Raw genomic sequence first — 15,613 nt, forward strand, 5'->3', positions numbered from 1 at the left:
GGGGCCTTCTGCAGGCTGAGGCTGGGGCTTGCAGGCCGTCCTTACCAGGCCCTCACCAAACCTCCATGTCTGATCCACCTGTAGCATTTGTTCTATATCCCTCCTCTTCAGGAATCTGGCTGAAGAATGCAGCATTTCCCAGGAGGCTTGGAGAGCAACAGAGGGGTGGAGATGACCCCACAGCAAAGGGTACAGGAGCATCCCTGTGCCACAGGCTGGAGGAGGCTGCAGCTCGCAAGGCACCAGAACAGGAGGCAGCCCAGCCCCCTCCCAGGGGGACAGCAGCCGGGCACAAGTCCTCACCTCAACAACACTCTGATTCCCATCATGGCAGTGGAAGGAGAGTGGCAGTAGGCTCTGGCACATGTGTGACTTCAGGGCCTTTCTTGCTTCTTGCATTAGTAACTAGCATCTCTTGAAACACAGACATGGAGCTCAGCTGCATCTGGGATATCATCCTGTATGAAAGAAAGGACAAAAGACCTCAGAATCAGCTGCTTCAGGCCCACCAGGGCACAGGCCTGCATCTCCACAGGGATGTAGAGCACCACCGGGCAGCACCCAGTGGCCGTGGCTGTGGGCACAGAGTGTTATGTGGTCAAAGAGTGGCAGGAGCGCCTCAGCCAGCTGCAGGGCGATGGGGCTGGGTATTGGTGCGCCATTATCCAGGAATAAATATCTGAGTAGAAGAATGGTCATCCTGACCACATTGCTACCATTTTCCTCCAGGAGCTCCATAAGAGTTTCAGTCAGGCTCCACATTCTTTCGGCCTGTGCGGAACGCAAGTTTGTGAAAGGCCACCCTGCTGCCGCCGCAGGGCCTAGAGGCCAAAAGCATGTCCCGAAGCGCTCGGGCAGCTGAAGCGGGAGGCAGGAGAGCTGCGAGCAGCTGCCCCAGCGCCCCAAGCCCAGCCAAGCCCAAGCAACTGCATTTCCCAGCCCCACATTGCCTGCACAGCTTCAGCCACTGCCCCCTTCTCGCCATCAAGGGATTCTAGCACAGCACTACAAGGCCTCTGAGTGCCAAATAACGCCTCGCCCTGTACTTGCTCTGCAGGACCTTTGACATGATCTCCAGAACACTATCACTGCATTTCCTCTAGTCCATGCACTCCAGGACCTGAAAGGCACAGAGCAGTGACAGGGGACCCAGCCAGCAGTAGCTGGGCACTGCACAGGGCTGGGCCCAGGCAGCAGCACAGGGCACATGTACCATCCCAGGTGGCTGCGGATATGAGAGGGGGAGAGCTGGGAGGCAGCTCAGCGAGGTAGTGCACCTGGAGAAGGCACAGGGAGACTTGGAAAGCTGCCAGAGGAAGCAATGTCCCCAGCATCCCCAGAGAAGTGCTACCATTCCCACCGCAATGCCACGGCCTCAGAGGCTCACGGGGACCAGCAGGTGTGGCTTGGGAAGCCACATGATTCATGGGGGGAGTTGAAGCCTGGCCACAGGCTGCTTACTTGTTCTGGCCTGGAAACACCCTTCTCCAGGAGCAAATCCAGCAGGGCGGCACTGGTCTCATGTTTGAGGAGCTCTGAGTGTGCCCTGAGCCCAGTGCCCACGGTGCTGGTCTCTTCCAGCCGAAAGCTCTTGATGAAGTCGCAAACGAGCTGTAGGAGAAGGGCAAGAAGCCAGGGATGTTCCATGGAGTGCTCCACACACAGTGCTCGGCTGAGCAGGGACAGCAGGCCCAGCCCAGGTGGGCATGGCCGCAGGTACCTGCGCTGTTCTGTGGAAGCGACCACAGCTGGATCCCTGCTCCTGTGTGCGCTCCACGGCTGCATCTGGCAAAGAGCGAGCACAGCCAGAGCTGAGGGGCTGCGGGAGAGGCCGGAGAACACAGCCCAGCCCTGCGCTCCCCAGGCAGGGACAGCCCCGGGATGCCCCAGGGGGAAGGAGCACCGCCACTGCGGGGTGTCTACCTGGGCCTTCTTCCATCATGTCCCTAGTGGGTGGGATGGGATGGGATGGGGCCAAGCTGCCTGCAGGTTCCAGCCCTGCGGTCCAGCTCTGCCACTCACCCTTCTGCGGTGGATGGAACGGCACCACCTCTCCAGTTTCCTGTGCTGGGACAGCTCCAGGGCTGTTGAGAGCTTTGTAACAAGCTGGCTCCGGGATAAGGGTCACAGCCAGATTAATTTGCCTGAGATACAGAATGAGGGGAGCTGCCATTCCAAATGAAATTGTGTCCTTGTCCCACGGATAGAGGAATGCACAAAAACAGGTGGTAAAAGGAAAACATAGCAAAACAAAGCTTGGGAAAGCAATAGCAGATGCACAAAACAGCACGAAGGTAGCTGATAGTTAATTAGCCAATGGTGAGCTAGAATTTTGCACTATGCATGAGCTTATTAAGAAGTGTATAATAACTGGCAGTTCGGGGAATATAGATGAGACTTGTTGTTCATCATGCACCTGATGTGCAAGTCTTCCTTCTCCATCACAGGGCCATCTTCCTCCTCCTCCACCCAGATGTCATGGTTTGACCAGGAAGTGAGGTTTTGGGAAAGTTATGGTCAAACCAATCAGTGGCCAGATTTGAAATTGGCACCTGGTGTGGCCACTGGGGACTTGGATACGCCTCTGAGAACACACAGGGGTTAAAAGCAGTGCATTCCCACAGAGACTTCCTCTTTGGAGTCCGGCCCCAGTGAGCAGATCTGATCTCCTCCCCTGCCCAGCTGTGTCTGGGTGGGCGAGGCCATGTGGCCTGAGGGAAGGGAGGCCGGAGGCCCTGCAAGAGGCAGGGGTGGAGGAGACCTGGGATGGTTTGGGCAGCCCCCCCGGGAGAGAATGATAGAGAGACTGTGCAGGCTGGAAATTTGATGTCTTGTGCCGGCACCACGGCCAGGAGGAGAAGCGGGGGACAAGGTGCCAAGCCGCCAGCAGACTGGGCTGAGCTTTTAATCCCTTTGGAGTTGAAACAGTGGAAGCTGTAAAAAACACTGATCCTCCCCGAATTGAGAGGGGACAGAGGATGGGAAAGAACAAGAAGGTTTGAGTAGGTGAAGGAATGTCAGCAGATGATAGCGCCCTATGCATCACCCAGTTCTAAGAAGACCTAACGTCTTAAAAGGACCTAAGGAGCAATTTGGATCCATGGACAGTGGTGAGACACTGGACATGAAAGGAAGATGGTCACCATGGCAGATTTCTCTTTGGGAGGCTGCCACGTGTGACATGGAAGCACAGGAGGTTCAACTGTGTTTCCTGGGGAGGCCCATGGTGCAAGAGGGAGACTCCTCTCTCCTGATGGACTGGGGGGAGCTTGTGTGAAGGAGGGTATTGGACTGAGAATTGAATGCTAGAGGGGATTTGAGTGTTAGAGGGGTGAGGGGAGGAAGAGTGTTTTCAAACACTTGTTCCATTGTGGATTGTTGTGTGTGTTTTCTTTCTTTTTCCCTTTTGTATCTATGTAGATTAATAAAGTGTTGTTTTTTTTCCCTCCATTCCCAAGTTGGAGCCTGCTTTGTTCTGTTCCCGGGTCACATCTCACAGTAACCATTTTGGAAATACACCTTTCATGGGGGCACTGGCACTGTGCCAGAGTCAATCCATGACACCAGGCCAGCTTGGGCACTCTTGGGGGTCTCTGCTCCATCTCAGTAACTGGATTTGTGGCTACTTGCAGGACAGATGCCTCGGTAAATCTCTGAGTCAGCAAGTCCCGCAGTCATGCCTGGAAGGCACCTTCAAGACAGAAGCCTCAGGACAGCAAGTCCTGCACTCTGGTCTCAAGGGCTCCTGCCACAAGGACAGGAGACTTACTGTCAAGGATTGTGGTCTGGCCTCAAGGGCACTGGTGGCAGGGATGGGAGATGCCTGAGAAAAACTCCAGGGCTGTTGCACTGTGATGTCATTATTTGCCTCATTTCCCTTGGTTTCTCCCTGAAGTTTCCTTCCCCAGGTGGGTTGTCAATCACCTTTTCTTTCCCCACCCTTGACCCCTGCTGGGCACTGTCTATCAAACCAGAAATTCCAAGGAGAGCATCGAGCAATTGGCAGGTTCAAAGGATGCTCTCCACGCCCTGGGGGGCCATTGGCTCATCCAGGTGTCCCTCTCACCTGAGACCCCCTCCGCTCATACCTGGTTGGTCCTCCCTGGGTCCCCTCCCCTGCCCCTCTCCCCAGGTAAAAGGGCGAGCAGATCACGTGGTCGGGGTTCTTTTGGAGAGTTCTGTTGGGAGAGGTCTGTTGGAGTTGTTGCAGGAATCAGAGGCCATGCCGAAAATAAAAACTAAGGATTAAAAACCCTCCATCAGGACCCACTCCTTTCTTCACCTCACCTTAAAGGTTCCTCCAGCTCAGGAAGGCCAGAGGAGTGACCCTGCATCAACAGCAAGCTCCAGCCACAAGCACTGGAGCTCAGGGCATGCCTGGACTTGTCCCCACATGCTCAGCTGCGACCACAGGTACTGAACAGCGTCTCTGGGGAGGAAGGACCACAGGTGCTGCTATTTGGTCAGCAGCTAAGGACAGACAGACCAAGGCAGTCCCGTTCAGTAATATTGGTAAACTCCAATATGGGGCATCAAGTCCCACGCTGCAGAACAGAAGCCTCGGGAAGGCCACAGGTCACCAGGTCCTGTGGTCTGGCCTCGAGGTCAGCTGCAGGAAGAATGCCTCGGAAAAGCTCTGGATAGGACACAAACGAGTGCCCTGTGGTGGGGCTCATCACGGAGCTGCTCTGTCCTGTTGCGTGCTCTGAGCACTGTGGTGTGCTCTTTTCAACGCCAGCTCCTATGTCACCACATCAAGACTCATCAAGTTTGTCAGCAAGATTGAGAAAGTGATAAAAAAGAGAAGCAAAGGTTGGCCCAGACCACAGCAAAGCACATGAAAATCAGATGATCCAATCAGCATTCTATTTTAGACGTGTGAACACTAGGATTAACCAATCATGTATTAGCTAGAGACGCGTGAACAGCAGAAACTTCTTATAAATATAGCCTTTTTGGGGGTAATAAACTTGGCTTCACTTGATCATATTGATCATGATGTGATGTCCCATTCCTGATCTTCCGCAGATGTTTACCGAAGGGTGTCTTCTTAATTAGCCAGTGGTGACAGGGTGTTGATTAAATGGCCAGTCAGGTTCACCTGTATCGGAATAGTGTATAAAAAGGAATGGCTTTCTAATAAACTCAGTATTAACCTGCTGAAGAGAGTTAATGTGTCGCTTCCTTTCCGTTCCTGACCCAATGGTGACAGGCTTTGGTCCATGTTTTCTTCAGACCGTGAGTGCTGATAGTTGGCATATCTGGAGCAGGTGTCCTCATCACATGTTCATTGGATGTTATCCCATCCAAGCAAGCATTTTAACACAAGCATACTATATCAGCTGTTTTTAAGTTTTAGTTAACAACAGAAGTAAAGACTATATCTTTATAGCAAAGTTACTTTAACACCACACGTAGAGAATCCATTTCAATATTTGTGAAAAGCCAGTACTGTGTATCTATAACAGCAGCAGCACCTGAACACCACCAGCTGCTGAATTTCACAGGACAATCAGATTATACAGAGGCACTGCCATGTTTCCTTGTGTTCTGGGGAAAACACTAGCTCAGTCTTTAATGTTCAGTGCTCCAGCTGCTGCGTGTCTGGCAGTGGTAGCTCATGTCCAAACACAACTGGGTGTCTTCTAAACATGGCACTGGAGAGCCACAAACCGGGAAGTTCAGGCATCGCAATATATCAAGCTTCCAATAACTTCTTCTCCATTTCCAAATGCAAACATCAGCAAACACATGCTGGAAAAGTCAAATTACTTCCAACATTATCAGGATACAAATTTCACTAATGAAACCTAGCAAGGATGGCCCACAAAACCTTTGGAAATGTTTCGTAGATGAATTGTCTCTCCCATGCAGGGCTGTAATAGCTGAACTTCTGCAGTGCTGAAAGGTTCCAGGTAGAGTGGGAACAAGTCCACAATGTTCCTGTACAGTCTGAAATAGGGATGCAGGGTCGGACCAAAGGCTTTCTTGGGGGTCATGATGCTGAAATCCATTGCATTCTGATGTCTGCAAATTAAGAAAACAGTACTCCATACTATAAGACATATGGAGCAGGAATTTGTTCATTCAACATCTGTCCCTGACTCTCTGGGTGCCTCTCAGGAACCCCGGCCAGCCCCGACTCAGCAGAGAGTGGGGGGCAGCCCCAATACAGCCGACAGTGGGGGGACACTCTCCCGTGCCCCGGGGGTACCGAAGGCAGCTAGGCTAGTCACCTTTGCATCAGAGGAGAGGCTAGCGACATCAGCAGAGAATAAAAGGGGCCGACTCTTAGCAAGGGTTAATCCAAGGTTTTATTTGGAGCTCCGGGGAGCTCCTACAGCCTCAGGGGGCCTCCTGCTGAGAGGCCCAGGAGAGGTGACAAGGTTACATTTAAAGGGAGGTGGAAACCAAAAGTAGATACATTTGCTGACCAATAAAGAAATTTAAGGGGTGGAGACTGAGGGAATGGACAGTTTGGGATAGTGTAAAGGGTAGCATTGGGTGTTATGAATAAAAAATTATCTATTTTTGTTTAAGGTTGCAGAGTTAAAACAGGTTGGACCAGTTGCTGTTAAGTTTGCTTCATTGTTAAGAGTTCTTCTTCAATTGCCTGTTAATGGTTGGTGATTAGCCATTAATGGTTGGTGCTTGCCAGGGAGGGACACTGGGACCCTGCGAGCACCAGGAGAATGGGAGTGGCATCAGACCTCGTATGCAGATGAGAAATGCATTGCTCCAAATCTTCCAGTGTTCCAGGAAAACCCCTAAAAACAACGAACCAACATAGAATTAGGGGACCTAGGTGATGTCTAAGGATGGGCACATAGTCCAGTGCCTGCTTGGATCCTTTTTGCTTCTCACTCTAACCACAAAGGATGTTCACTAGGGAGAGGACCTGAAGTGTTGAACCAAAAAGGAGGAATCTGCTAATCTCTCTTGAGGACGCAGTCCCCAGCTCTGCCTGCAGACCAGCGGACAAAGCTGCATCATCCTCCTCCTTCGCGCCACTCTTGGGGACAGCGGCGGCGTGGGCGCGACCCGTCAATTTCTCCTCACCTGAGCTGAATCTCTTTAACAAAGGCATTAAAAAGGAGAAAGATCTCCTGCCCATTTATTTCATTGGGGGGTTGACCCCTGGCCTATGACTAATCAGTCGACGACCTGGACCGAACATTCTAGACAGAGAGGATGGGATGCTGAGTGAGTGACAGAGAGCCAGGGTGGAGATTTGGGAATTGTTTCAGCATAGGAGAGGGATTACATAGGTAGAGGGAGGGGATACAATCTGGGGTAAAGCATTTGGGAAATGTAAGGGGATACAAAGACAAAACCATTACAAAATATAAAAACATACTACAACAGTCACGGAGAGTGAGGGATTTTACTCCAATAAAAATTCACTCCAGGATGAGACTGCCGATGTAGCCCCGGCCCGGTGGGGCTGCGGGGCGGCACCGCGGCTCCCCGGGCAGCAGCCGGCCCTCTGCCCCCTCCGGCCGGTGCCAGCGGCGCGGCGCCGGCAGCACCAATGGCAGGGAACTGTGCTGCTGGTGCCGTGACAGACTCTGTGTTCACAGGGATCGCCAGGCGGCACTTGAAACCAACAGAGCTTCTCTTTCCCAGTCAGAGTGAGTGAGGGCTGACAATGGAGGCTGGCAGGGAGAGCTGCAATGCCTGGGCAAGGAGCTGTAATCCCTATCCCAGCTGCGGTGGGCTTCGCTCCCTGTGTGGATGAGGGGTGGCATGGGCAGAGTACAGTGAGATTTCAGGGACACTGGGGGATTCATGGCCAGCACATTCTAGCTGATCCTGTTGGCAACTCCTCCCTGCTGGCCGTGGGAAGAGTTGGCTGGGGTGGCCCTGGCACAATGGTTTCCTCAGGACACAGCAGATCCAGCTTCTGACCATGGCTCTCTTGCTCTCTCTTCCAGGCCTTGAAGCCCCAAGGAATAATTCTATCGGATCCTACTCTAACATTGAAATTTATGCTAAGGTAGCTCTAAGAGCTGAAGTGGGGTCACCTTCTGGATCCAGGGAATCAGTGTCCCAAGAACACAGCAGGAGACACTGAAGAGGATATCACCTCTCAGTGCCACTGGAGCTCCAGGCACAGCTGCCACTGGGCTGAAGCCACAATTCTTGTAGCTTCAGTCCTCTCCTGGGCTGTAGATAGCTCCCTCCCTCCAGCCCTCAGACACTGCCCATCCCCATGTTTTCTCTCCAATTTTCCTCCTTTTTAATAGCTCTGTCTCACCAGCCCTCAGACTGTCCATCCCTTATTTTTCCCTCCACTCTTCCTGTCTTTTGACAGCTCCATCCCTCCAGCCCTCAATCCCTGCCCATTCCCTTTTTTTCCCTCCCAGCTCATCCCTTTCCTTTGCCTCCCATTAATAAACGGTTTGGATTCTTCACTTTGCATGCATCCCTGTGGAGCTGAAGCGGCGCAAATCCAGGGCCCCGGGACACACAGGCCCCTGCTGCCGTTCTCTTCCACGCCGTGTTTTGTGCACAGACACAGAGGAACGAGGGCAGGCCAGGCTGGAAAGGTCCCTGTGCTGAAGGTGCAGTTCCACAGCACCGTGCAGTTACAGATCTTGCTGAGCACACGGAAGGCCAGCAGTGGGACAAGGAGCCCGTGTGTCAGGAGCAAAGTCGTGTCTAAGGCCCTGACACATTTGATCCACTGTTGTGCACGTCAACAAGATAATGAAGAACAGACAATGAAAGAAACCTTATGGTTGAACTGGTGGGAATGTGACCCTTAAGAGAGACAACGGATTGGTCAATCGATGGGAAGTTAACCTGTGAAAGAGGAACAATACAAAATGGAGCTGTGTTTGGCATGGAGGTGGTATCACAAGCCATTGCAGCCTCTTCTCACGCGCAGGCCACGCATGAGATGATGTTATAACAGGAAAAACTCCAGTCCAGAGGAGGAGATGTCAGGCCTGGTTCTGGTGTGGAGGGATGACAAGGACAAAATGCATGTCCTTCTGATGCAGGGGATGCCCTGAATGTGGCATGGGTGGCCTGCCTGCCCCTCCCAGTGGAGCACCATGCTGAGATACCCTGAGAGGAGCCCAGTGCTCTGCTGACACGTGAGCGGAGTTTCCCTGGCTGTGTGAGGGGTGCTGCGTGGACACGAGACAGCCGGTCCTGTCCCGCTGGGTCCCAGCAGTGCCTCGCAGCTCTCCTGCATCCACGTCAGGATGCTGGCCAAGAGAGGCCCTGGAAACTGAGGCAGAGGTCAAGGCCAGTGGTGTTCCTTCAGGATTCAGCAGTCCCAAGGAGTCTCCCAAATTCAAAGAAATCCTCAGACAATGCATTGTCCACCAAAAGCCCTTTTACTGAGCTGGCAGGAGGGCAGGGGTCTGCACCCCACCAAAATGCTTCTCCGCCACGTGTAAATTTCAGTGGGTTTAGGTAGGAATTGTATCAAAAACACCATCCATCTTTACCCTGCTGAGGTGATTCAATAGGCAGGGGGTAGAAATACATTGTGTCAGATTCCTGTACTTGAACCTAATGTCCAGGCGCTGGCCAGGAGAGGTCTTGACACCCTAAAGCAGCACTTCTTCCTCATGGCTTCCCTGCACAGGGCTGGTTCCATACTTGCCCTTAGTTCTTCTGGTAGAATGTGTCTAAAGCTTTTTGTTCAGTCACTCTCATGTCAAGTTAGGCCCCCCAGGTTTTTCTTATGCTAACTGGTGCTAAGTACTTATGTGCATCTGTGCTAAGTACTTGTTTACTTATGTGAATTGCTTGTGCTTATGTCAAAGAAAGGCCTGGTTTCATTCGCCCCTTCTCTTTATCCTGATGCAAATTTTTTTTGTGATATATAGGTAATTTGTGCTGTTATAGAATGTGAAATGGATATATGTTATGATGTTTAAAAGGGGTATGCAAGAATGTTTTAAACTCACATGCGGGGTCTGTGGGTTGCCACATACCATGGGAGAACTGCATACCATTGAAAAACTGCTGCTGATGGCAGAGAGAGATCTAATTTATGACTAAAAGAATCTAGCCTGGGTGGAGACCAACTGCACCTGAAGGATCATGGCTGGTCAAGTGTCTCCATCTCTCTGGGAGCCTCTCAGGAACCCCAGCCAGCCCCAGGTTGGCAGACAAGGCCTCCCAAACCCCAGCCCCAAAGCAGCCGACAGTGGGGGGACACTCTCTGATGCCCTGAGGGTACTGATGGCAGCTAGGCTAGTTGCCTTTGCAGCAGAGGAGACACTGGAGACACCGGTAGAGGATAGAAGGCCAACTCTCTGCAGAGGGCCAGTCCAAGGTTTATTCGGAGCTCCTCAGGGGGCCCCACACCTCAGTAGTGCCTCTTGCGCAGAGTACCTGGGAGCAATGCCAAGGTTACATTTAAAGCGGGGGAGGAAACCAAAGGTAGATACATTTACTGACCAATAAAGACCCTCCAGGGATGAAATCTTGGGAATGGACATTTGGGATAGTGTATAGATTAATACTTGGGGGACTGCCCCTTGGCCTCGGACTGATCACTTGACGACTTAGACCGAAAGTTGTAGATAGAGAGGATGGGATGCTGAGTGACTGACAGAGAGCCAGGGCGGGGATTTGGGGATGATCTAAACAGAGGAGAATGATTACACAGGTAGAGGGAGGGGGTACAATCAGGGGTGCACCATTTGGGGAAAATAAGGAGATACAAAACCAAAACTATTACAAATATTACAAAGTATAAAAGCATATCACAACAGTCAAGGGCTGAGATCAATAGAGCAGAAGCTATCGGGGAACTTGCATTTGAATAACGAGTTCCCATAACTTCACCGCCAGCCATCGTTTCCTGCCAGGAACTACACTGTCAAATACAGCTTGGAGGAAGAGGTCAACATGAATATGTTTGACCAGCGCTCATTGCTGGCCAGGAACTGTATTCTCCGGTCCAACTCGAAGAAAGGAGACAACATGTATATGATTGACTATGAAAAGAACAAGAGAGACTCTGCCTTGGGCCAGAAAAACAGTATAAAAACAGACTGTACCAGACCGCATTTGTGAACAGACAGGGGTCCGATGTGATAGAGGTCAGATCACGGTTCACCCATAAAATAAATCACGTGTTGATTTATTTTCTGCAGCTGTCGTGTCAGTTGCACAACATGGTTCTGCGGATACCCCTCCCCAACTTGTACAGTATCTTCCCCTTGATAGTTATGCCTATATGGTCTTCTGTACAGTGTTTCAAAGGGATTCAGATTTTCTTTTGTTCTTGGTCTTATCGAATCTGTAATAAAACCAAAGGTAGGGCCTGGGGCCAAGGTATGTTGGCCTCTTGTCCAGTTTGACTATTTGTTGTTTTAGCAGATAATTAATCTTTTCCACTTGGCTGCTGGCCTGAGGCCAATACAGGATGTGCAAGTGCCAGTTGATTTGGAGATTATTGCAAAGTTGCTGTGCAATATTTCCTAGGAAATGTGTCCCTCGATCAGAGGTGTCTAAAGGCACTCTGAACCAGGGCATTATGTTGTTTACCAAAATATTGACAAAATCTTTGGCTTTATTTGTTTGGGTTGGGAATGCCTTAGGTCATGTTGAGAAGATATTAGTGAAAGGTAAAAAGTATTTATACCCCCCTTTTCTTGACAATTCAGAAAAGTCAACTTGCCAGTGCTGTCCAGGATATTGTCCTTTGTCTACTGTGCCAAGCTCAACTCTAGTCCTAGTTTGTGAATTGGTTCTAAGACGTTATGTCACACCCTTGGGTTACCTGCTTTACACTAGAGTATAGGTTGCGTCTTACTATTGTCCTTATCAAATAATTATGTAAGGCATCCCCTTCCCAGTGTATACAATTATGTTCATCCTTAATTAATTTTCATAATGCTCTTTCAGACAGAACTGTCTATCCCTGAGGAGTTGCAAAAACATTATGTTTTCATTCTGCTCATAAATTTCTTGCTAACTCTAGATCTTCCTGATTATACGACATACATCACTGTCATATTGTTCCTTACCTTTGGGAATTAGTGCCTGAACCTCAGCATGGCTTTGTTCTGCTGCTGTTTTTGCAACCTGTTACCCTTTGGGGTCTGTTTCTCCTTTCTGATGTCCTTTGCAGTGCATAACTGCAACCTCTTGAGGTAATAGTACCGCCTGCAGCAATTTTAAGATTTCTTCTGGATGCTTAATCTGCTTTTCTTTAGCTGTCAATAGTCCTTTTTCTTTCCAAACTGCTTCATGGCACGTATTGCTCTGAAGGCATACTTGGAATCTGTTCATATATTGATCCTTTTTCCTCAGGCTGGTCAGAAGGTACAGGTTCAAGTGATTATCTCTGTCTTCTGAGCTGACTTGTCTAGTGCTTCTACCCCTATTGCTCTGTGCTAATTGTATATCCTGATTTTCACTGATCTGCTGTTACAAAGCCACTCCCATCTGTGTACTGAGATTCTGCTCCTGGAATTGGGGTTTCTTTAGGATCTGGGCAGCTGGAATAAAATGGACTTCATGGTTTTGATACAGTCATGCGACAAAGGTTCCTTGTCTGTCTGGTGAGTGGCCAGGAATGCTGATGGATTAACCAGAGAAGAGATCAGTTTTGAAATACCATGTTGTTCCACCACAATTGCCTGAGGTTTAAGGAATCTGGAGGGTGAAAGCCAATCTGTGGAAGTCTTTTTCAAATTGCTTTGCAGTTTCATTTTTAGCCATGGTTTAGTTTAATTCTCATGGCAATTTCACTAAGCTTTTCTCAGTTTTCCTGAGATTACAGACCGTAGCCATAGCTGAGCTTGTATACATTGAAATGCTAAAGAAATGTTACCCTGTAGTTTTCCCACAAAGCCAACAACTGCTGGAAACAATCCTGCTGTCTGTTGTTGGCCAGGGTGGTTAATGGGTTAGCTGCCAGGCTTTGGGTTTGGGCAAGTGTTAGCAGGGCTGATCTGAGAGGAGTTTGCGTCTCTCCAATATAAGAACTCACAGTGCTTCATTTATTGACTAAGACTTCTTGATCAATAGAATTTCATATTCCCAGTTCAGACCCAAACCATCCCCTTAAGTCTTTTTTATACCTATGATTTGGTGTCTGGGAATGTATCCACGACTCCCAGCCATTTAGGCTTTGCTGTATGAATGGGTAGTATTGCTGTTTAACTTTGGAAATATTAGCCTGTATCTTTACTCCAGCTTTTTCAGAGAATACTGTGGATTTAGAAGCAAGAATTGTTCATTTGTTTGTCTTACCACAGAGGGAAAGACTATATTATTTCACATATGGGTCCTGTGCTATGCAGTTGCTTGCTAATGTAAAGTTGTTTGTTTTGATTTTAATTTTAAATGCCTGTTGTGTGACCCGCTCTGTTTCACTCCTTGTCGAGTACCCAAGGCATGGTATCTGGTTTCTTCAGATACATTGCCTGCCTTCAGGCAAGTATTTCAGAAACCTTCAGAAACCTTACATTGGCCCCTGGTAGTATTACAAAGGATACTTACTTTAGTAAAGTTTCCAGTACAAATGGTTGAGTATTCTGAGTACCTCAGGCCATAAGAGGATGTAGTTCTGCTATCACGATTCCGTGCCTATCTGGGCTGCCATCACACAGTCATGACACTGGGCATGATATACCCTAATAGAATGATTGTGCTCCCAGCTTCCCCTCCAACTTGATTGCTCACTATTTCTGATGGCTTGGAATATCCCAAGAATGAAATTCAGTTCTCAAAAGCAGATCCTCTATGAGACCTGTTCCATCTACTAAGCGTACGAGCAGGCCGATTTATTATTCTAGTGGCACAAGAGCTGCCTGCTGGAAACAATATTTGTTGGGTCGCATTCCTGGCGGGCTCAATTCCTGTATCTCTGTGGGATGATGGTCCTCCCACTCCACCTGTGTGCCGCAAAAGAAGGGAACTATCTTGTGCTAGGTTATAGTCTCCCCTTTTAATTTGCATAACACAAAAATCCTGATAGGAATCACATGAAAATGGATTCACATGCTGCTTGTTAGAAAGGTCTCGGATGTGCGTGGTCACTGTAGTAATCTCATCTAAAAGCGGTTTGTGAGTTTCAAATTTACAAGCCATAAGAATCCTGCTTTTAGGTGGGACAATAAAGAAAGGCATGGAGTCAGGTTTTCCTCAATCTTCAACTGCTTAGTCATTAACCCTTAAAACGGTCATAACCCTTAAAACAAAAAGTGTTTTTACTTTTTTGATCCCTTTTAGCCAATTAGACCCTGGATATTTTTGAGTGCTCCATCTACCAGGATCTTGCAGGCCAAGGAGATCATGATGGTAGTGACAGTCATCTACTGAGGCTTGGATTCCAATTAGAAGTGTCGCGAAGATAATGATGGTGTGAAACACATCTTGTTTTCTCCTGTTCTTTCTGAGGTCCAGTTTTGGACTCCACTTTCCTTTTGCACAAGTCTTTTAATTCTGGAATAATGTATCCAAGAGGTTAACGCTTTAAGCTTTAAAGGCTGTATAAGTGATTAAAAGTACTAAATAGGGTCCTTTCCATTTTGGGATAAGAGGCATCCCCTCAGGGGATTTTACGTATACATGGTCCCCACGCTGGATTTGTGGTGAGAGGAGCATCCCCTTGCTCATGTGCTCAAAACGTGTTGATTTATTTTCTGCAGCTGTCGTGTCAGTTGCACAACATGGTTCTGCAGATACCCCTCCCCAACTTGTACAGAAACTAGAAAATTGTCTTAATGCTTAATGTCGTCCAAGCATCCAAAAGATATCATCCTATTGCTGGAAAAAATCCCAGCTAGGCTGCCAGTGACCTATGTCCTCCAGAACTTCCTCACAACGTTTTAAATTCTCTAGACACTTATTTTCAGTTTCTAATTGGCAAGATCATACAATGCTGTTTCTCTGAGACTGTGTTTCTACTTCTTGCGTTCCTAGAGATGAACCTTGGAACACACACTCAGTTTTCTGACTACTTCTACTCCAATTAATAGCATTCCATACCCAAAGGAAAAGGTAAAAGTGTTGAGCACATTCCCTTCCTCACCTGAACATCACTAAGGAATAAACGATGTTGCAGTGACAGACTTAGCCCATGCACAACACACAATATATTACCAGACTTAATAAAATCTCTAAACCAGCTCCCAATGCAAATTCCAGCCACATTTAATCAATGCCAGTTAGCATACCACTCCCGAACTCTGGGACTCTAACCCACCAAGGGGACGCTAGCCCCTGACCCGGGACCGTGTAGGTGGGACTCCCTGTGCCACCTGTGCGAGGCACCCATGAGACTTGAACCCACATGGTGTGAATGAGCTGTGTAGGCGGGGGCCTCTGCGTGTGACAAACGAGTGAGTATTGCTTTATACCATGGGTAACAAAGGAACAGACAGAACAAATGCCAACGGTTTGTGATAAAGAGTTTTTCCATATGACATACTTCACGTCCTTGTCTGTCCCAGCATGGATCCAGGGTCTGTGGAGGCACGAGCTACTTTCCTGTGGAATGTTCTACCTCCCCCAAGAGGAAAGAGGCAGATGGAGAAAGAGCTTGCCAGGCTGCTCTCGATCCTTTAGCAGCAGCCCTGGCTGAGTGGAGAAGTCCGAGCCCAGCTCAGAGGTGCCGATGGAACAGCCGTGC

This window comes from Onychostruthus taczanowskii, unplaced genomic scaffold, assembly GCF_017590055.1.
Source record: "Onychostruthus taczanowskii isolate IOZ18803 unplaced genomic scaffold, ASM1759005v1 scaffold333, whole genome shotgun sequence".
NCBI classification, from domain to species: domain Eukaryota; kingdom Metazoa; phylum Chordata; class Aves; order Passeriformes; family Passeridae; genus Onychostruthus; species Onychostruthus taczanowskii.